This window comes from Erinaceus europaeus, chromosome 11 (assembly GCF_950295315.1).
Source record: "Erinaceus europaeus chromosome 11, mEriEur2.1, whole genome shotgun sequence".
NCBI classification, from domain to species: Eukaryota; Metazoa; Chordata; class Mammalia; order Eulipotyphla; family Erinaceidae; genus Erinaceus; species Erinaceus europaeus.
The window spans coordinates 112,725,058-112,746,656 of NC_080172.1; the positions used below are offsets into that span (position 1 = coordinate 112,725,058).

The following is a 21,599-nucleotide window of genomic DNA, read 5'->3' on the forward strand; positions in this document are numbered from 1 at the left end:
CCGCCGGGCAGGCCTGGGGCGGTTGTCGCGCCCGGGACCCCGCGAGCGGCGGGGCGGGAGGGGCCGTCGCGCTTTTTGTGCACCCGGCCGGGGAACGCGCATCCGATGTCCCGAGAGTGACATTTCCAGGCTGCGGGCTCAGGGCCTCGAGTCTACTCGGTCCCGAGCGGGTCGGGCCGGGACGGGACGGGCCGGGACGCGGCGGCCTGCAAGCTCGCCAGTGCGAGGGCGGACGGGGAGGCCCGGGCCGGGAGAGCTGGGCACGCCGCTCCGCCCGCTGCCGCCAGGCTCCAGGCAGGACGGTCCTCGCCGCCGCCTCGCCGGGCTGCGCTCGCCCCAGCCGCGCCCCGCATCCAGCCCGCGCGGGACGCGTCCTGGGGACTCCGCCCGCCTCGCCCCCAGCTGCGCCCCGCGTCCAGCCCGCGCGGGACGGGTCCCCGGCGCCCTGCCCGCCGCCTCCACGCAGGCTGGCGGCCACACTCCCCCGGGGCTGGGTGGGGAGTTCGAGAGCAGGCCGGTAACAGATGGAATTTGATGGAATTTGAGAAAGTGTAGTTTTCTGTTACTTTTGACCTGACTCCAACTGTTGAGTGATGCATTCAAACAAAAGGGAAAGTATAGCCGCACTTAAAAGGCCATGATTTCTGGAAAGAAAATAGTTTGGTTGACTGTGTGATCTGTCCAGCTGGTGACGACTGACTTTTTTTTAAAGGAATTTTCACGTGAATTTGTGAATCTCACAAAAGCCAGTTTCTGAAGTACATGCATATTAATGGTAGTTTCTTACTAATATAAATCTCCACCCCCCAATTAAAGTCTGTAAATTTTTGTGGCTGTCTGAGATAATCCCTTCATTTCTCTGGACATTGAAAGACATTAACATAAACATTGTGCTTTTGCAAAAATGAAGTATGTTCTCAAACTTAGACAAGAAGTCCATTCTCATTTTTCCATTACATCTTCTTTATGTCCTCAGTGTAACCCAGATACTGATCCAAGAACCAGTGTACCGGCCTCCTAAATTGTGTGATATGATTTTGTAGTAACTGTGTCACGACATGCTTTGATACTGAGTCAGATGACCAGAGTCTAGAAATTTCCAGGTGTTTCTTTTCATCATCTTTTCTTTTAACTCTTCTAAAGGAAGCATTGTTAATATTTGCGTGAAACATAATTGTAAATTCTTAAGACGGTGTAATTTGTTTCTTGTTCATTTTGTTTTTCATGGATGTCACTCACTAAGTCAGGTAAGTTGTGACTTTCCAGGGCTGGGTCCTGGAGGAAAGGAAGTCATAGCTCAGCCACCTAGCATAGCTGACTTCCACATATTTATAGTGTACAGCAAAAACTTCGCCTTTCAGACTTTTTTCTGTCATACCTTGATGAGCAAGTTACTTTTATTTATCCCTTGCTTTTTTCACGTTCGCCTGTTATGTGTGGAGGAAAAAAAAAAAACTTGCTGGGGATGGGGGCAGGCAGTGGTGTGCCCCTGTAAGGGCACCTGGTATCAAGCACAAGGATCTGGCTTGGAGCCCCCCCCACTCCCCACCTTCTTCTTCTAGCGTTTGCCCTTCTTCCGTAGCCAGTCAACAGCGTCAGGTTGAGCCTGATGTAAAGTTTCGAGACACCTGCAGGGGGGGACACTTGACAAGCATTGAAGCTGTTCTGCAGGTATCTGTCTTTCTCTGCCCCCCCCCCCCAAATTCTCTGTGTCCTATCCAATCCAATAGAATGGGAAAAATGTCCACCAGGAGCAGTGGATTCATAGTGCAGGCACTGAGCCCTGGCGATAACCCTGGTGGGGGGGGAAGGGAGGGGGAGGGAACAAAACTTGCAGTTTTATTCATTGTACATGAGGTTACACATCTTCGTTTTTATACATGAGGTTGCTGGATTAAGAGGCAGAGAGAGTGGCAGGGACCACAGCACCCAGCTGTGGGGCTAGGGCTCACACCTGGGTGGTGTGCGTGGCAAAGCAGTGCAGTATTCAAGGGAGCTGTTTTGCCAGCCCTATTGATGGATTTTTGTATTGAGCTAAGTGGTTCATATTTCTAGGGCAGCAGGTTACCCACTGAATTTTAGGTTTTAATTAAAGTACTTGCATGAAATTCACATACGGAGTTTTGGGCAGTGGACAGTCCTGTTTGTTCTTTATGGCTGTGATATATTGAAGTATTTAAATAATGCATCAGACCTCTTAAATTATTTTTAATCAAATATTCTGAAAACCTGTCATTAACTTGCATAGATACAAAAATAGAGAATATTTGCTGTTAACTTTGCCCTATTGAAATATTTTCTGTGACCTCAGACATAAGTGAAAATCATTTGGTAATAGTAATCATAATTATTTCTAAAAGGCAGATGTCGAAGACATGTAGTTAACAGTGAACCTATCTTCAGCTCAGTTATTAGGCAAAGAGAAATAGAGGAATTCTTCATGGTTCTTTTTCAAGGCTTCTTGCCTGACTGCTGCTTTGCCTACAGCTCTGCGTTGTATGTGCTGTGTTTCAGAATTCATTAAGTCTCTGATGGCTCGGGCAGCATGGCAAAGCCCTGATTCCTTTACATTTTAAAAAAATATTTATATTTTCTTTATTTTAAAGAGAAAAAGTAAATCCAGAGGGAAAAATACGAAGAGAAAGACCAGAACACTGCTCAGTTCTGGTTTATGGTGGTGCTGGGGTTTAAACCTGGGGCCTCAAAACCTCAGGCTTGAAAGGCTTTTGCATCACCATTATGTTGTCTCCCCAGCCCAGTTCCTTTACATTTATTGTGACCTCTTTGTTTGGTGACATCTATCCATCCATCCATCCATCCATCCATCCATCCATCCATCCACCCATCCATCCACCCATCCAGTGTTGAGCCTCTGCCATATGCTGTCCACTCTGCTAGATTGCATAGCACAAAAAGCAAAAAAGAAGCCCATGCTTCTCCTGGTGCTTGTGGTTTGAGCCTCTGCCATATGCTGTCCACTCTGCTAGATTGCATAGCACAAAAAGCAAAAAAGAAGCCCATGCTTCTCCTGGTGCTTGTGGTTTGGGACCAGCTTAACAGTAAATCTGTAAGATGCTGATCAATACCTAGTTAGTTGACATATAATAGACCATCAAGATATTTTCACTAACTGGCAAAAGTATCTTGTAAACTACTAGTAAGGGGAACACAGTTTTGTGAGAACAGAGTTAATATTGTCTCTGCTCAGGCATTCAGTTTTGCCACGGACCAAAACTATACATATCTTAGGCAATTACAACTAGCTTATGTATTCTCTATTTTGTAGTTCAACTTAATTTCTTATAGGTCGTCTGAGCAGTCTCTAAAGAGATTGGACATGAGAAGTTCCTTGGAGAACACAGATGTGTATTTCAGATGGAGTTGAAAGGAAGATTCTTAGTGTTGGTTGTTGTAAGATTATGTTAATATGAGCCATAGGAAGATTATGATCTGTGAAGTACTTACCCTATCTTTCCGTTTTCCTACTCTGAAAAGTGAGATAGTTAAATTTTCTTGTTAGCAGTAAATCATGCCTTGTTGGTAAGTGCTCTCTTTACAGGTGGATACTAACAGCAGTTTGTAGTGGTGTCCTGATCTCTCTCCACTGCATAAGAACCATATTGCCTAAAAGTTCTTTTAGCCTAAAGAAACAGTAGTGACTTTATAATTGGATTTATTGGAGGAACTCAAAAACTTGGGGCAGTTTCCATAGCCTTAAAATCGAGAGTCACAGCATGGCCCAGTCCTTGTACTACTTAACCTCTCAAGGCTATTGTCAAGTGCAGATGAGATAATGGGAACAGCTCTGTGCAGTAGGCAGGTTCATGGTGACTACAAGTACCACTGACATTGTGTCTGACAGTTTCTTATCTGTTTGTGAAGGAACTTCTGAGTGGGGCTCATTCAGCCAGTCATTTATTTGCATGCTTCAGATAGGCACTGGAGATGGCCCTTTTCTCCCAGAAGCATCACCCATTGATGCCGTTTAGCCCCACTAACCTACTGGCTTTTCACAACAAATTAGACGTTTTTAGTAGCAACAAGTAGTTTTGTAACTTACAGCTAGCCAGTAGAGAAGGTAGAACATTTACTACAAGAGCATGATGAACTCTGAGAATCCATTTCCCTAATGACTAAGTAAGTTTAAGACATTTTGGGGCCAAGTGGTGGCTCACCTGACTCACTTGTGTTACAGTGTGTAAGGACCTGTTCAAGTCCCTGGTCCTCACCTGCAGGGGGAAAACTTGATGAGCTGTGAAGCTACACTGCCACTGTGTTTCTACCTCTCTTATCCTCTCAGTTTCTGCCTCTATTACAAAATATTAATAAACAAAGTAAAATATTTCAAAAGAAATGAAAGTATCTCTATACAAACTGTAAATAAATGACTCAAGAACACCAACTAGTTTCTATAGCATTTATCTAACTGATTTTTAGTCATCATAGACCTGTTAAATTTTATTTTACTTAAAAGTGAAATACTGCATGTGTCTTTAGGTAAAAAAAAAAATTTAAAAAAGAACCTTGGTGCTATGAATACTTTTATTTTTTTGAGATTTTGCATATTTGAAATTCTTTACTCAGAGGTGAATAACTGAAGCTGAAAGAAACTTGAAAAGTCAGTTTCAAGAGAAAGACACTGAACTCACAGATGTTAAGAACTGTTGGCATTTAGAAGAGGAAAAGGCAGGACAGGGCTAGGATGACTTGAAAGTCTGTAGGAAGAGTGGCAGGATGGGGACATTTCAGAACATGTCAGGCAGAGGACTTCCTGCTATGGACTGTGAGAAATTATAAATACATGGGAGGTCTGTCCCCTACCCAGTTGTTAAAAAAGAAGTTGCAGCCTTCTTCTAAATGCTGGAGTTAGAGCTTAGAACAAATGACCAACCTTCTTACCCTGTGGAATTCCCATTTTTAGAGGATGAGGGAATGGCACACCATCAGAAAGGCTAATGCAATGTATGTGTGGTGTGTTCTTGTAACAATACTGTCAACCTGAAACAACAAAAGAACAATACTATAAATCTACCCAAATCATTTTGCTTTATGTATTCAGGACATCCCTCTACAAGATATTTTAACATTTGCTTGGAAAGCCTACACAGGAAAGGAGTTTTTGTCTCCTTTCATCTTCAAGGTAATTGATGACCAAAAAAAAAAAAAAAAAAATCATAGGACAAGACAAAGAATGTAATAAATGTGGAATGCTTTCCAAGGGCAGAGATGCTTTTCTCAACCCCAAGAGTGAAGTAAAGCCTAGTAATTTTTTTTTAAAAGATTTTATTTATTTATGATTAAGATAGGAGGAGAGAGAAAGAACCAGACATCACTCTGGTACATGTGCTGCCAGGGATCGAACTCAGGACCTCATGCTTGAGAGTCCAAAGCTTTACCACTGCGCCACCTCCCGGACCACAAACCTAGTAATTTTTAAACAAATTGAAAATACTAAATAAGTACATATTTTGAGGGGAAAAAATGTGCGGCGAGGGATGAGATACAATGTGCTTGTAAACGACTAGCCAGAGATGGCTTTTCAGATGCTAAGACATAAATGGCATAAAGGCTGACTTGAGAAGCCTTAGGACTCAGAGCTCCAGGGGGAGGAGCCAAGCTAGATGCTGTTTAGGAAATGCATTAACTGGGCTGGTGCATAGTGAGACCCACCTAGAAATCATGTGTAGTTTTGATTTAAGAAACTCCTTTCTGTAGATGAACAGATTTTCTTTCAGGTACTGTTTTTGCTACCCCTAGTTGGTAGAGCAAAAAACTAAAGCATTCAGGAAGGAGCTAGTAGCTCATTTGATTGCAGGTCACCAGAGGTTGAGCCTACTGGAATTCTGGCTGTGTATCTGGGCTTCATGGGTAGGAGTCAGCAGAAGGTGATGCTGTGTGATGGTCACAAGTGGACCAATGGGGCAGACCCCTATAAAGGAAACTGATTAGGAGAAAAAAGACCAACAGAGAAGTTGGGGAGGGAAAAACTCAAAGGGATATTGTTAGACAACAGGTAGAAAACAAGCAGTTAGAGGCTCTGATGGAAACCTCAATTCTCCTGGGCAGAGAGATGATTAGTGCTGCAATTAGAATAATGAGCCCGGACTAGGGCTGAGCATTTCCATAGACCTACCCATTGGGCATTGTTGGGGTGCGCATAACTACTTCCAGATGTGGAAACGGTCGACTGAAGTGGGCAGATAACTTGTTCAGTGAGTGTCAAGAGCCAGATCTTAAAGTTTCCTGTGCTGTGTGCTCTTCTGTGATTACTGCTCACCCAGTTCCACAGAAGAGAACAGGTAGAAGAGACGACACAAGTTCCAGTGAAAGGTAAAAGATTAGAGAGTGCTTTTTGTACAAGAAAATGAAAGAGAACTGGTGGGCTTCCATGGAGTTCATCTCCTGACTTGATCATAGCAGAGGCTTTTGTTTTAGGCTTCTTGGCCAAAGTTCAAGGACAGAATGCCAGGCAGGCTGCTCCTGTGCACAGTTACTCACAAACGCTGTTTGCAGGTTCTAGAGTAGGGTCTGAGGCCCTTGGAAGAGAAAGACACTCGTGTGGGAATGTGGCCTCACCATTGTAGTGTTTACAAGTTTGTTGTAGTGCACCAGGATTCCATTCACCCAGTGGCATGCTGTGGTACTTATTGCTGACTTGGCCATCATCTGTTTATAAATATATATATTATATTTTCAACATTAGGAATCAGTATTTTGGGGCTGGGAAGATGGTATAATGGGAATGCAAAAAGACTTTTCATGCATGAAGCACCAAAGGTCTCAATTCAATCCCCAGCACCACCAGAAGCCAGAGCTGCTCAGTTCTCTGAAGGGGAGGGAAGCATTTTTTTTAAATTCCCAATTTATTGTTACTGAATTGCTCCACACTTACAGTTGGCCTATGCTTTTGTTTTGTGCTTTTGATTTCTGCTTATGGCCAAGCTTGTTCATAGGGGAATTATGTCATTAAACAGCACTTTGCCAATTTGCAACTTTTTTTTTTTTTAGTGAAAAATACCTATTTGTGCCATGTTTCAGGAGGGCTGGTAGCAGCTAATCTGGTAGAGCCATTCACATGAGGACCCAGGTTCAAGCCCTTAGCCCCCAACTGCAGCAGGAGGCCTCACAAGCAGTGCAGTAGGTGTCTTTCCTTCTCTGTCTCCCCTCCCTCCTTGGACCTTTCTTACTCTTACCTCTTCTATCTAAAAGGCCTCTGGGCAGTGGAGTTGTGCAGGTACCTGGCTTCAGCAATAACCTTGGTAGCAAAATAATAATAAACAACTAAATTTCCATTACCTTAAATTGAGCATATTAGAAAATAATGCTATGTTCTGAGTATACTTCATTATTATTCCGACTCTTCTGTCACTGTCTAAATTGGAAGGTAAAACTTGACCTAATTTAGAAAAAATGTTTTGGCTGGCGAGTTGAGTCAGTGAGTGTAGGATTTGTGTGCGTGAAGGGGGGATGGACCCTAGTGCAGCAGATGTCAGAGTGGGACTAGTGGGACTGTGCTCTGACCTCTATATTGAAATAAATGTTTTTTTTAAAAAAATATTTATTTATTTTTTTCCTTTTTGTTGCCCTTGTTTTTGTTGTGGCTATTGTTGTTGATGTCGTCGTTGTTGGCTAGGACAGAGAGAAATGGAGAGAGGAGGAGAGAAAGATAGACACCTGCAGACTGCTTCACCGCCTGTGAAGCGAACCTCCCCCCCTGCAGGTGGGGAGCTGGAGCCTTGAACCAGGATCCTTATGCCAGTCCTTGCGCTTTGCACCACATGCACTTAACCCGCTGCACTACATTTATTCCACCTGACTCTGGAAATAAATGTTTTAAAAAGAGGTAAAAATATAGTAACAGCCTATTGTAGTAAGTTTAAGATATTTTAGTTGATTTTAACAAAAGTAGTTATAATTTAAAATTAAAAAGAAAACTTATAGTTTTATTAAATATGAACATAGATATGCTTTCTGAATTATGGATTGTTTTTAAGCTGAGTGCTTCCTTCTCCCCACACACCCACCCCAGGTGTAGCACAGGCACATTCTGGTTTCCAGATAGAATTCTATTAGAATTTCCAGATGTAATTCTATTAAAATTACAGAGAGGAAAGCACAGTTTTAGATTTGAAGATATTTCTTTTTTTTTTTTTTTTTTTTGCAATTTTGTATTTTCTTTTTTTTTTTTTATTTTATTTAAGAAAGGATTAATTAACAAAACCATAGGGTAGGAGGGGTACAACTCCACACATTTCCCACCACCCAATCTCCATATCCCATCCCCTCCCCTGATAGCTTTCCCATTCTCTAGCCCTCTGGGAGTATGGACCCAGGGTCATTGTGGGTTGCAGAAGGTGGAAGGTCTGGCTTCTGTAATTGCTTCCCCGCTGGACATTGGGTGTTGACTGGTTGGTCCATACTCCCAGTCTGCCTCTCTCTTTCCCTAGTAGGGTGTGTCTCTGGGGAAGCTGAGCTCCAGGACACATTGGTGGGGTCTAGATTTGAAGATATTTCTAAAGAATTGAGGAATTGAATTAATCCCCAAAACAACATTGTGTGGGTTAGAAATTAATAGTCATTTATTTCAGCTAGAGGTTGAATGGAGAACTGAGAGACTTGTAGATGGACTAGAACTCTTGTCTTCATCCTAGTTGTCTGTTCAGATTAGCATGCCACACGTAGAGTTTCCGGTTTTGGTTTTATTAATGTTAGCACTTCGGCTGACATAATTAGGGAAGTTGAATTACAGTGAGAAGTAAGAATTATGTGAAAGTGTGACTCTGGTTTCTGAGAAACCAAATGAAAAAAGACAAATACCAGAAGGAACTGGTTTTTGTTTTCATCTGCACAGATCATACCATTGTCAAATATTCTGTTCATTCCGGACTGACCTCACTCATCATGCTCTATTTTGATGTGAACATTGATGGCAATTACTCATTTGTTTAGCAGTAACTTTGAGTACCTAGCATTTGATGCTCCAATCCATTATTATACATCTTCCCAGTAACCTTGCACAGCAGACATTTTTATTGTGCTTTGTATTACTAGATGAGAAAACTGGCGCTAGGAGGAGGTACACAGTTTCCCCAGTTTTTGGACAGCTGCTAAACTGCTTGCTTTACCATGCCTAAATCCAAGGACTTCTGATGTTTCTAAGAAGTGATGGATGACTACAACAATAAAAACAACAAGGGCAACAAAAGGGAATAAATAAATATAAATAAATATAAATAAATATATTAAAAAAAAGAAGTGGTTGATGCTGAATGCAGTGCAGTTGTTCAGCAGCTTTGCTAAATTATAGTTAGCCTAGGTGAATATTCACTGCTTGCTTTGTAATTGCCAACTTTACAGTAGGCTGAAGTTTTTGTATTAGAAAGCTGTTTTGGTGTTAGAAGTTAGGAACTCTTAATTGTACTTCTAATTTGTTTGTAAATATTATTGAGTTAAATTGTGGTGTTTTTTTTTTCTTTTTCCTGAAGTGACATCAAAAATATAGGATCTCTCCCAATCTTCTCTCCTCCTTCCTCTTGAGGACCTCCCCTTCTTGCTTTTTTGCTTTTTCCCTTAGGAGGAAGTCATTTGAATTGGTTACCTATAAAAAAGGTGTTGTTTGCAGTTAAGTTATTCTTATTACAGTGGCTTGACTCACTGTGGGGGGAGAAGCTTGAAAGAAGTTGCTTAACTTAAATTTTCCCAATGAGGAGCATGGGTTGATTTATTTATTTTATTTATTTATTATTTTATTTTTTAAAGTACTTTTAAAATATATTTTATTTATTTATTATTAGAAACAGAAATTGAGAAGCAAGGAAGAGATAGAAAGGAAGAGAGACAGAAACACCTGCAGCCCTGCTTCACCACTTGTGAAGCTTTTCCCCTGCAGGTGGGGACCAGGGGCTTGAACCCAGGTCCTTACACACTGTAATATGTGTGCTTAGCCAGGTTCGCCATCTCCTGACCCCGGGTTGATTTCTTAAATCATATTTATCAAACAATAATCCAGAATAAGTGTGTGTCTATAAACATTTTGAATTTGTAAGAATATAATACGGCCTTTTCTACCTCAGGTCTTTACTGTGGGTGTTTATTTGATCGTTCTCTACAGATTTACCCGTTTCCCTTACTTATCACATGCACAATAGAGTAGGCAGGGCAAAGCTGGTGTCCAATAATCTGTGCTGTTTTTTTTCTTCTATTTCCATATTTCTCAAGCATTTTCTGTCGTATCCCTTAAAAAGTAGAAAAACAGTGAACTTGTTTTATTTGTTTCCTTCTTGGTTAGAGACAGGTATTGAGAGGAAGGGGGAAATAGTGAGACACCTGCGGCACTGCTTCATCACTTGCAAAGCTTTCCCCTGCCATTGGTGTCTTGGGGATTTGAACTGTGGTCTTTGAGCATTGTAACAGGTGCTCTCAACTAGGTGCATGACCATCGGGCCCCATTAGCTTGTTTTTAAAAAGATAACAGTGGGAGTCTGGCGGTAGCACAGCAGATTAAAGCGCACGTGGTGCAAAATGCAAGGACCTGCATAAGGATCCCAGTTTGAGCCCCTGGCTCCCCACCTGTAGGGGAGTCACTTCACAAGCGGTGAAGCAGGTCTGCAGGTGTCTGTCTTTCTCTTGCCGTCTCTGTCTTCCCCATCTCTCTCCGTTTCTCTCTGTCCTATCCAACAACGACAACATCAAGAACAACAACAATAAAACAACAAGGGCAACAAAAGGAAATAAGTAAATATTAAAAATAAAATATTTTAAAAAAAAGATAATAGTACGGGTCCTGAGCATTAGAGCACATGCCTGATGCTCCAGATGCCACAGGTAGAATGTAAAAATAACACTGGAGGGTTGTGGGTAAGAGACTAGTATTTGAAGTATTTACTGTAACTGTTTCCTTGTCTCACTTTTGGTCATGACCCCCAAATTTACCTTTAGATGCCTGTTTTCATGATAAACTTGTAAAGATTGTACAGTATAAGTGATACATATATATATATTTAATATACAAGATTTATTCTGATAAAATGACATTTTATGTATGTGGTATATAAAAATAGCAGTTTCTGAGTAAGCAGCCACCCCCTACCACCACCACTTCTGGATTTGATTGGCTTAAAAAAATAGTAGTTTCCAAAATAAAGCTATATCATCTAAAAGCCCTTGCTTGGTGTATTTCACCAAAGTTAAAGACTCTGGGGTGGGGGGGAGTGCAAGTCCTGGAAAAGGATGATAGAGAACCTGATGAGGGTGGTATTGTTATATGGAAAACTGAGAAATGTTATGCATGTACAAACTATTGTATTTACTGTTGACTGTAAAACATTAATCCTCCAGTAAATAAATTTAGAAAAAATGAATAAATAAATGCCCTTGCTAACTTGATGCCCTCTTGACTTTCACTTATGTTTTAATTGACCTATGTCTGGGTGACATAAAGATCATTTCACCCTTAATGGTTTAGCTGTAAGTTCCTAGTTATGTGTAATTGCTGAGGACTGTCTTTGCTTTTGACGAAAACAGAAAAATAAAAAGTACCACGTAGACCAAGATACCCTTCCTCCATTATTCCTATTAAAATCAAAGTGATGAACAATCTTTTCCTCTTGTACTTACAATCCTACCTCTTGGTTCAGTTCTTTGTAGTTTCTTGAGACACATGCCACAAAAACGAAGGGAAACTGGTTTGTTCACCTGTGTTTGGAACCCTAAACCAAATCATGTGCATTGTTTGAAGTCGCAATGCAGTTGAGAATGGGCAGCAAAGCAGTTTCTGTGCCTTTGTCATTCTTACTATTTGACTTGTTTCTTTTCTTTCTTCCCAACGCATAAAACAATTACTGTTTTTGTTTTAATGTTCATAATAGTGAGAATGTACTTCCTTGAAATGAGTGACTACGGGCTTTAGGTTGTCTGAGGTTCCTGTGAGGAATGAAGGCTTCGTTGCTTTTTACTCCCTGCCTTGTGAGCAGGTTAATGTTGGCATCAGGAGACCTAAAGTTCCTGTTGACTCAAACCAGGTTTATGCTGCAGGCAGCTTGCATGGGGCTGCGTACTTTTAGTTCTAATATTTTGCGCACAGAGCCATCGCCGTATGCTTTTGTACACTTTGTATTGTAATTTGTGAAGTATTTAACACTGCGTTGAAGCTGCAGTTTCACTGACATTGATACTAGAAACAAATAACAAAAAGCAATAACTATCGCTAATCTGTTATTGAATTTTTTAAACAAGGGATTTGATACTCCAGCTCTGCTTGATTTTAGTTTTATTGGCTGCTAAATGTATAGTCACTCCTTACCTTTCCCTTGCTAGATGGTAGCCATAGAATTTTTAGATTAAATTTGATAACTTTAACATCTGTTTGCAGTTTTGATTTCAGCAAAATTATACTCAGGTATTCATGCTCGAAATAATGTAAAGGTGTTTAGTAAATCAAATTTATGGTTATAGTAGAGTGTAGAAAATGCTAAATTAAGGAAAAATCATCTTTAACATTTTCTAGTCCTCTTCAGTTTTTGTGACAGTTGTCAAGTACATAACTTTAGTAAGCTTTGTCTTCATGGTGATTAATTGTGCTTCACACAAACTCTTTAGTTTCTGTGCTAAAACACACTAAACATACTATCATGGTTTCACTGTTGATTCTGTATTAAATATAACTAGATCAGCAGTTTGCAAGTGGAAAACTTTTGTTAAAGTGAGCTGAGGGGAGGGAAGGGAGGGAGGAGAGAGTGAAAGTATAATGCATGTGTTGGGTGAAGAGAAGGGGGAAATTGCTGACTGAGTTATATCTTTGAGTATTGGAAGAGGTAACGTGGACTTATTGTGGCGTGCTATTGATTGAACATAGCCTTGAAATTCTGAGCAAAGTCAAACCCCAGCACCCATCGTCTGTAGTTGCTTTGGATGGATCACACTACATCTCTCCATATTAGTTCACCTGTGTGTGAGATGGATTGTTAAGCTAGAGTGGGAACATTGATGGCTACTCTGACCTTGCTCATTCTGTTGTAGTTGGTGGGCACCAGCAAAATAAGTTCTTTGGTAGCAGCTCATCTTTTGGCTTACAAGTTACTTCTGAGCTTTAAAACAAGATGAGCAGTTCTATCTCCTAATGTGTTCTTTTGAACTCTGTATGTTTTGCCTTGGTGACACAAGTGAATAAAAAACTACAACTTCTTCTTCTAGCATTTGCCCTTCTTCCGTAGCCAGTCAACAGCGTCAGGTTGAGCCTGATGTAAAGTTTCGAGACCTCCTTTGAATCTGGAGAGGTGGCAGTCGTTGACTATGTGGGTCATAGTCTGTCTGGAGCCGCAGGGGCAGTTCGGGTCATCTCTGGCTCCCCAGCGATGGAACATAGCGGCGCACCGGCCATGGCCTGTTTGATAGCGATTGAGGAGGGCCCAATCATAACGTGCTAGGTCAAAGCCGGGTTGACGCTTGCAGGGCTCTGTGATGAGGTGTTTGTTCTTTACCTCAGCTGACTGCCAACTCTGTTTCCAAGAGACTGGAACAGAGAAGTTCAGTGTAGGCGTAGGGGACCAGATTGGGTGACGAGACGTCAAGCGTTGGACAGGGTGGGCGAAGATATCCACGTATATTGGCAGGTCTGGTCGAGCGTAGACGCGGGAAATGAACTTAGATGATGCCTCATCGCGACAAATATCTGGCGGGGCGATGTTGCTGAGAACTGGCAGCCATGGAACCGGGGTGGAACAGATGGTTCCAGAAATGATCTTCATGGAGGAATACAATTTGGAATCGACCAAGTGGACATGGGGGCTACGGAACCATCCTGGGGCACAGTATTCTGCAGTGGAATAGCATAATGCCAGAGATGATGATCGTAGTGTGGAAGCGCTCGCACCCCATAAGGAGCTGGCCAGTCTTGCAATGATGTTATTCCTCACACCCACCTTTGCTGCAGTTTTTATGAGATGTTCGTGAAATGACAGAGTGCGATCGAGAGTAACGCCAAGATAGACTGGCTGGGCTTCATGCTGGATTCTCGTATCGCCAAGCTGCACATTAAGCTCACGCGAGGCCGAGGCATGGTGTAGATGGAAAACAGATGATACCGTTTTTTGCAGTGCTAGGGATTAGTCGCCATTTTTTACAGTCATCAGATATCAGAGACATGTCTTTCGTGAGTGTTTCCTCGAGGATGTCGAACTTTGATGCCTGAGTTGCACAGCAGATGTCATCGGCGTAGATGAACTTCCTTGAAGAAGTTTCTGGGAGGTCATTGATGTAAATATTAAATAGCGTAGGAGCCAGAACAGAGCCCTGGGGGAGGCCACTTGAGACAAGTCTCCATCTGCTAGACTTGTCACCCAGATGCACCCGGAATCTTCTGTTTTGGAGAAGAAACGATATAGTGTTGGCCACCCATGGAGGCAGGCATCTTGAGATATTGACTAGGAGACCACGGTGCCAGACCGTGTCATAGGCTGCTGTGAGATCAACAAAGACAGCACCCGTCTTTAAATTCTTCTGGAATCCATTTTCAATGTAAGTTGAGAGGGCCAGGGCTTGTTCGCAGGTAGTTCTTTCTGGGCGGAAACCAGCTTGGGCGGGTGATAGGAATTTCTCTCTAAGATGAGAAATACGTGACCTTCCCGTGGTGCATCCCGTGAGTACCCATCCATTGGGGAAACTGACTATCCTTCCTAGCCGACTGAATCCACATGGATCCCAGTCACTTTCAAAGCCAGCAACAAGCAGCTCCTGACAGCTTTCAAGCTGTTGGTCCTGCTCTTCAAGTCCTCCAACTTAATGTTATGGGGCTGTCCTTTGCCAAACGCGTTCTTATTGGTCAATTGGCAATACAGCATCAGGCAGATGTTATCTGCCTACAAGAAACACATATAGCAGTCGATGAAGCTGCTCGATTCACCATCAGTGGATTCGATTTATTATGCTATAATCTCCATCCTAAACACGGCCGAGCCATCTACGCCAAATCATGTCTTGCGGACATTTACCACACGGCCTCTTCGACCTTCTACGACTCCATTGCTATTGGAACTATTCAGCTCGTCAACTATTAAGCCTCCCAGTGCCTCATGGGATAATGAGTTCCTGCCTCGCCCAAATCACCCAGCCGTTTACGTTGGTGACTTTAATAGTCATCACCAAGACTGGGGATATTCCTCCACTCGTGCTGACGGCTCTATCTTAGCCGACTGGGCTTCAGCGAATGACCTCTCCCTATTTTACGATCCCAAACAGCCAGGCTCTTTTCACAGTGCTAGATGGAATAAAGACTCGTCACCCGACCTGTGCTGGGTTAGCACAGTCAAGCCTTTCCCGCTACGAGACAAGTTCTCAAGGTCTTCCCGCACAGTCATCACCGCCCAGCTATCATCCACATTGATCTCCAGCTCCCACTGATTCTGTGCTCGGGAGAAACTAAGATGGAACTTTCGGAAAGCAAACTGGCGTCGGTTCAGTGATCTTACCAACAAATCTATTCCTGCAATTCCAACTAACTCTATCCCCTCTGAAGATTCCTACAGGCGCTTCCGCCAAGCCATCTTCAAAGCAGCTTCCCAAGCCATTCCTCGTGGGAGACGTGCTAACTATATGCCTTGTCTTGATGCTGAATGCGAGCAACTACTAAAGCAGTATGATGAGTCGGGCGACCCAGATGTGGCTGATCATCTCATTGCCTCCCTGGATGCAGCATGCCAAGCCCGCTGGCAACAACTCACGGAAAGTCTGAACTTCACCCACTCAAGTAGGAAGGCCTGGAAGCTTCCTCACAGACTGGGTGCCGGTAGCCAACCCCCTCCCGTCTCCCATCCTCCCGTATCTCCAAACTCAGTGGCCAGTCACCTAACTCAAGTTGGACATGCTAAGATCGACCCAGTCTGGAAAAGAGAAATTTCCCATGAGTGGTCATCCCACTTCCGGTTATCTTGTCCATCTCCAAAACTCTCTCCCTTTACACTGTCTGAACTGGAAGATGCTTTGAAGAGGGTTAAACCGGGAACAGCTGCTGGCTATGATGACATCACCCCAGACCTCATTCTTAACCTGGGTCCCGCGGCAAAGAAGTGGCTTGCTTCATTCCTGTCCCACATCTTGGAATCTGAGTCTATGCCCAAAGTTTGGCGTCGTGCAAAGATAATAGCGGTTTTGAAACCAAAGAAAGACCCAACACTGGCCGCCAGCTATAGACCAATTTCTCTCCTCTCCGTGTGTTACAGACTCCTTGAGAGGCTGCTTCTGTCAAAAACTACAACTGAAAGCAGCAAGAGAAAATCAAGAGTAAACGTATAGAGGTCGAGCCATGAGGCTACCTGAAGATTTCTCCACAGAAACCCTCAAAGGGAATGGCAAAGATATCTATAAAGTGCTAAATGGAAAAGGTTTCCAACCCACTAGACTCTGATTCACATTTCAGGGAGGAATGAAGGCATTCTCAGAAAAAGAACAACTGAAATAATCAACCACAATCAACCCCAGCCTTATAGGAAGTTCTAAAGGGACATTTGTGCTCCAGATAAGGGGCAGCAAAATATGTAAAGTCATTACTGAAAAGTGATATTGATGACAACACAATAAGAGCTGCTGATTAATTTTATATATATATATATTTACTATTTATAAGATGGAAATATTGACAAGGCCATTGGATTAGAGGGGTACAATTCCCACCCCCAGAACTCCATATCGCATCCCATTCCTTGAAAGCCCCCCCCCTTTTTTTATCTCTCTGGGAGTATGTATCCAGGATCATTATGGCGTGCAGAAATTAGTTGCTGATTTTAACTCCCCATACTCTCAAACAGATAGATCAACCAGTCAGAAAATCAATAAGGAAAGAAGAGAATTAAATAAATAGATTATGAATAGGTTAGAGCTACTCAATATCTTCAGAGCTCTTCATCCCAAAACAGTAGAACATACTTTCTTCTCAGATCCACATGGGACATTCTCACTGATAGATCATATGCTAGCCACAAAGACAGCATCAGTGAATTTCAGGAGCACTGAAATAAATCCAATTATCTTTTCAGACCACAGTGGAATTAAACTAACATTCAGCAGCCAAGTTAGAGAAAACCCGGTAACCTAACAGCATACTACTCAACAGCTTTTGGGTGAAAGAGGGAATTGAAATGTTTCTGGAAACATAAGAATGAAGACACAAGCTATTAGAATGCTTGGGACACAGCTAAAGCAGTACTAAGAAGGAAATTCATAGCCATAAAGGTACACATTCGGAAACAAGAAAAACTCTGGAGGAGTGGGAGGGAGCAGTGGAAGAAAACTTTGGGGTCTTGGTGGGTATTGAAGTTGTACTCGTGTGTCGGTGATGGAACTGTGCTAGTTAAACATCACAGCTTCCGAGAATTTCTCATGTGTGAGACTCCTGCTTGAAAAGCTGCCTTCTTTCATTGGATGCCAAAGTAGGGCACTGTGTTCACAGACACAGTCAACTTTTGCAATTTAATTTGTTGTACAAGCCTTGGTGGAAGTAAACTTGCTTCAGTGTTTGATTACTGTCCAAGTTTAGGGTTTGTCCAGAACCAGACTTTGAATGAGTTTTGATCCATCTCCTTAGATAATAAATTACCTGATCATCTTGGAAGAAACTATAGGAGCAATTTCAGTGATTGCTGTCCTTTTATAGCTTTCTGTATATGAAATTGGTGTGGCGGGCCACTTAGGAGTTAATTGAGTTGAGTTGACTATATTAGTTTTAAGTAAAACCTTAGAGACAGTGTCTTCTTTTTTGCTCTTTTTTTCTCCCCCATCCCTGTTTCTGTCTCTGTCTCTTACCAGAGTACTACTCAACTCTGGCTTATGGTGGTACCAGAGATTGAACCTGGACCCTTGAAGCCTCTGGCTTGAGAGTCTTGTTTTTATAAGCATATGCTGTCTCCCAGCTCTGTATAGTGTTTTAGTTGACTATGCCAAGGAGATCAGGTTTTGATTTTTAATAACTTGGAGGCAGTCCCCCAAGTCCTTAAATGTTGTGTTTGGAACTGTTTATGACCTGGAGAGGGGCCTACGGTGAAACGCAATTCTCAGAGGTCTCTTCTCTCCTAGGCAGATCCCTGAAGGTGAACTAATATGTTTAATTTTTAAAATTGAGCAAAGATTGCAGTGGATTAGTCTTTAAAAATGAACTATACAGCTTCGTCCTCAAGAGCATTAATGTGTACTGCTGGGGACAGTAGTTACTGGCAGCTCTCAGTTGATGCTTCTGCCCTCCTTGGACTTGCTCATATTTTTCTCACATTTTGGGGGTATTAATAATTTACAGTGGCAGTAAAATGCAGTAGTTGGTCCATGTGTAAGGTTTCTCAGTTTTCCATATAACACTCCAACACCCCACCTAGGTCTTCCTCCGCCATCATGTTCCAGGACCTGAAGGACTTGTATATTTCTATGACGTTTGGGTGGGATTGTGTGGTTTAAAAGTTGAAGAGAGAAACTAGCAAACAAAAAAGTGGATGAACTAGGAATTGCTAGTAGCAGCAGCATGTCCATAGTCTTAATAAGAAATAACATATGCTTGCGATTTATATCGTTAGTTAGGCGTGGAGTTTCAGTAATTTTGTTTAGTAGAATCTGCTGTGGCTAATTCTGAAAATAGATTCCATTTATTGAGTCTGTGACATTCACTGCAGTATGCAAAGTTATTCTTTCATCTTTTATTGACGATTAGTAGTGGGCTACAAGATTGTATGGTTACAATTTATAGTTCCACATCGCAGTCACCACGAAGGTTCTGTATGCCTACCCTCCCACTTCCAGAGGATAGCAAAAGTTCTCACAAAGTCTTAGAAACATTTTTGTTTTGCTTTGTTTTCTTACAAAGTTATTCAAGTTGTCTCCTGCTTTTCCTGACAACTGTGTGAGCTCCTCGATATGTGTCACAGTTGGTTTCTATCTGCCCTTTATTACATTGTTTCTCATTAGTTAAATCATGGCAGAAGGGCTGTAAACTAGTTTCAGTTGTGAAATCCTGTTTTCTGATCTTCCAACTATTAACCAATTTCATTTCAGGGACCTGCCTTATTAAGAGTTCCCCACACCACCCATAAACACATTGAGGAGAGAGAATAGAGCCCCATCCAGTGTCTCCCTTAAGTTGGCATCAACTCTTTGTAGGGAAGATATGTGACCTTAGGCTGCTGAAATGACCGACTGGAATGAGAATTACTTTTTCTCTCAGCTGTGAGCCCTGGCCAGAGGCAGCTGTGTTTCAAATCTTAGCCTCTTTGTGAACCTTTCCTCTTTTGTTCCCAGGAGACATTATTTCATCTCTCGATTGGCAAAAGATACAAGTGGCATCAATTCCATGATAGTGTGGGATAACTTTTGACTTGGGAGACCAGCACTGGAAAATTAAATGTTTCTAAAATATCCATTCTAGAGCCTAGTTTGAAAACTGCGGGCCTGTGGCTGCACCCTCAAGGAGGGTCACAGTTTTGGAATCCATGTCCTGACCCTCCTGGCTACACCTGACAAGAGGGCTTAATGCCACCTCTCCCACACCGCACCCCATCTCTCTCTTCCTTTATCCTAACCTCCTTGTCCTGTCCACTTCATTTTGCCTACTCCTCTCCCATCATCATCGTTACTTTCAGTGAGATACAGATTATCCTAACAACTTGTCAGTCAAAATTGAGTTCCTCTTGGCATTAGTAGAGACCTTTCGGCACTGATATTTGCTTTTCAGAGTGAGGCTTATAACTTCAGTTTTTACTTACTGTGAGTCATATATCTGTGTAGTGCTGTTTATGTATTCCCTATAACTTTTAACATTGTGCCTTTTATATAGTAAACACTGAAGAAAAAGGGTCACAGTCCTACTTGATTATTACAAAAAGTTTGCACATTATGTTGAGGGACAAAATTTATAAGCCAGCTAGGATCAGTTGTGGGCCATATTTGAAGAGTACTCTGATCAAAGCTAATAGTACTGCAAGTAAGATGTGACATTAAATAAGCTAATAGAATTGTAGGTGGGCATCTGTCAGAAAAAAAAATATTAAATTCATTTTAGTTTCTTCTCGACTTGTCGCATTTACTAATACAAGACAGCCATGGCATTTTGGGGGGTAGGTGGGTTCTGCTGCCCATGTGTGCATAATACGCCCCCAACAGCCAGGCTCTTTGCTGGAGCAGTCACGCATCAGCTCACAAGTACTGAGGAAGACACATCTGCTGGTGTGAAAGAGGCCTAGAGCCTTAAGATCTTGGAAAGGCAGGAATAAGATCCTTCTATAGTAGTCATGGAGAGACTTGCAGCTCTACTGGATTAAAGTGCCTCATTTCATGCTAAAATCAAGTGAGTCTACTGTGTAGTGTTTAAATACTTTTGGTTTTAAACATATTTCCTAAACCTTTACCAAAGTGTCATGCGTTTAAATGGTAGTGACTAATTTGTGCATTTTTAAGGAAAGCAAAATAAAAATTAGTGAGTGATGCTCATGATATCACAGCTGCCTGCCAAAACATTTAGCTTAGCATATACCTCAGAGACAGTCAACATGGCTGTTGAAATTAAACTTTTGATTAAAATAGCAGTGGGCATAATGATCAAGTCCAGTGAAAAGAGAAAAATAGGAATTTATTGTTTGATGTAAAGGGACACACCAGAAGTCTGAACTGTGGTCATTCGAATACCAGTGCATTTTTGGATGTTTACTATTATCCCCTGGATGTTTTGAAGCCCTTTGACATCTTCATAAGTGTGTATTGTAGACCCGGTGTTTCCCTCAAGACCTAGACTGGCGTACAAGTAGAACATAACAGAGAAGCACTTCAGTGTTTTTGCATTGCAGACAAAGTTGAGGCCTTTTCCATATCAGACTGTCTTACAATTGCATGTTAACAACAGGAATCGTTTTAATGATCTTATTAGTACTTTTGTAGGTAATTCTTTTAAGAAAGATGTTTTTCTTCTCCTTCCCTCCCCATATAATCAACTGTTCGCCTAAGGAGATAGGAAAATGTAGGTATCATGTTTCACTCAATATTTTCACCCCTGGGAACTACTTGAGTCTCAGTATGATCTCTCAGCTTGAGTCTGTGAGTATATGGGAGCCTGGCTTTATTAACGATAAGACTTGACCTTTGTAGGAAGGTGCATTTCTATAACAGGCTGTAGAAGATGAATTTCTTTCCTTCTTTCTTTCTTTCTTTCTTTCTTTCTTTCTTTCTTTCTTTCTTTCTTTCTTTCTTTCTTTCTTTCTTTCTTTCTTTCTTTCTTTCTTTCTTGCCTCCAGGGTTATCACTGGGATTTGGTGTCTATACTATGAGTCCATTGGTCCTGTGGCCATTTTTTCCGTTTTGTTGTTGGATAGGGCAAAGAGAAATTGAGAGGAGAGGGGGAAAGAAAGACAACTGCAGACCTACTTCACCACTTGTGAAGTAGGGAGCAGGGCATTTTAATTTCCTTATTGGGGATGATTAATGGCTTTTAGTCAACAGTGAAATAAAATAGTTTATGCATGCATAACATTTCCCAGTTTTCTGCATAATAATATAACCCCTGACGATTTTTAAGTACTGCAATTGTGTCTTGTCTCAGATTTCTAACCTGATTTTATTTTTTTTAAATAATTTTATTT

The 21,599-nt window shown here is 41.9% G+C and overlaps 1 protein-coding gene across 5 annotated transcripts in view; it reads left to right on the forward strand.

Moving 5' to 3' along the window:
• The window catches only part of PRDM2 (PR/SET domain 2), a 125,850-nt gene that overhangs the window by 43,353 nt on the left and 60,898 nt on the right, over nucleotides 1-21,599 (forward strand). The window lies entirely within an intron of this gene.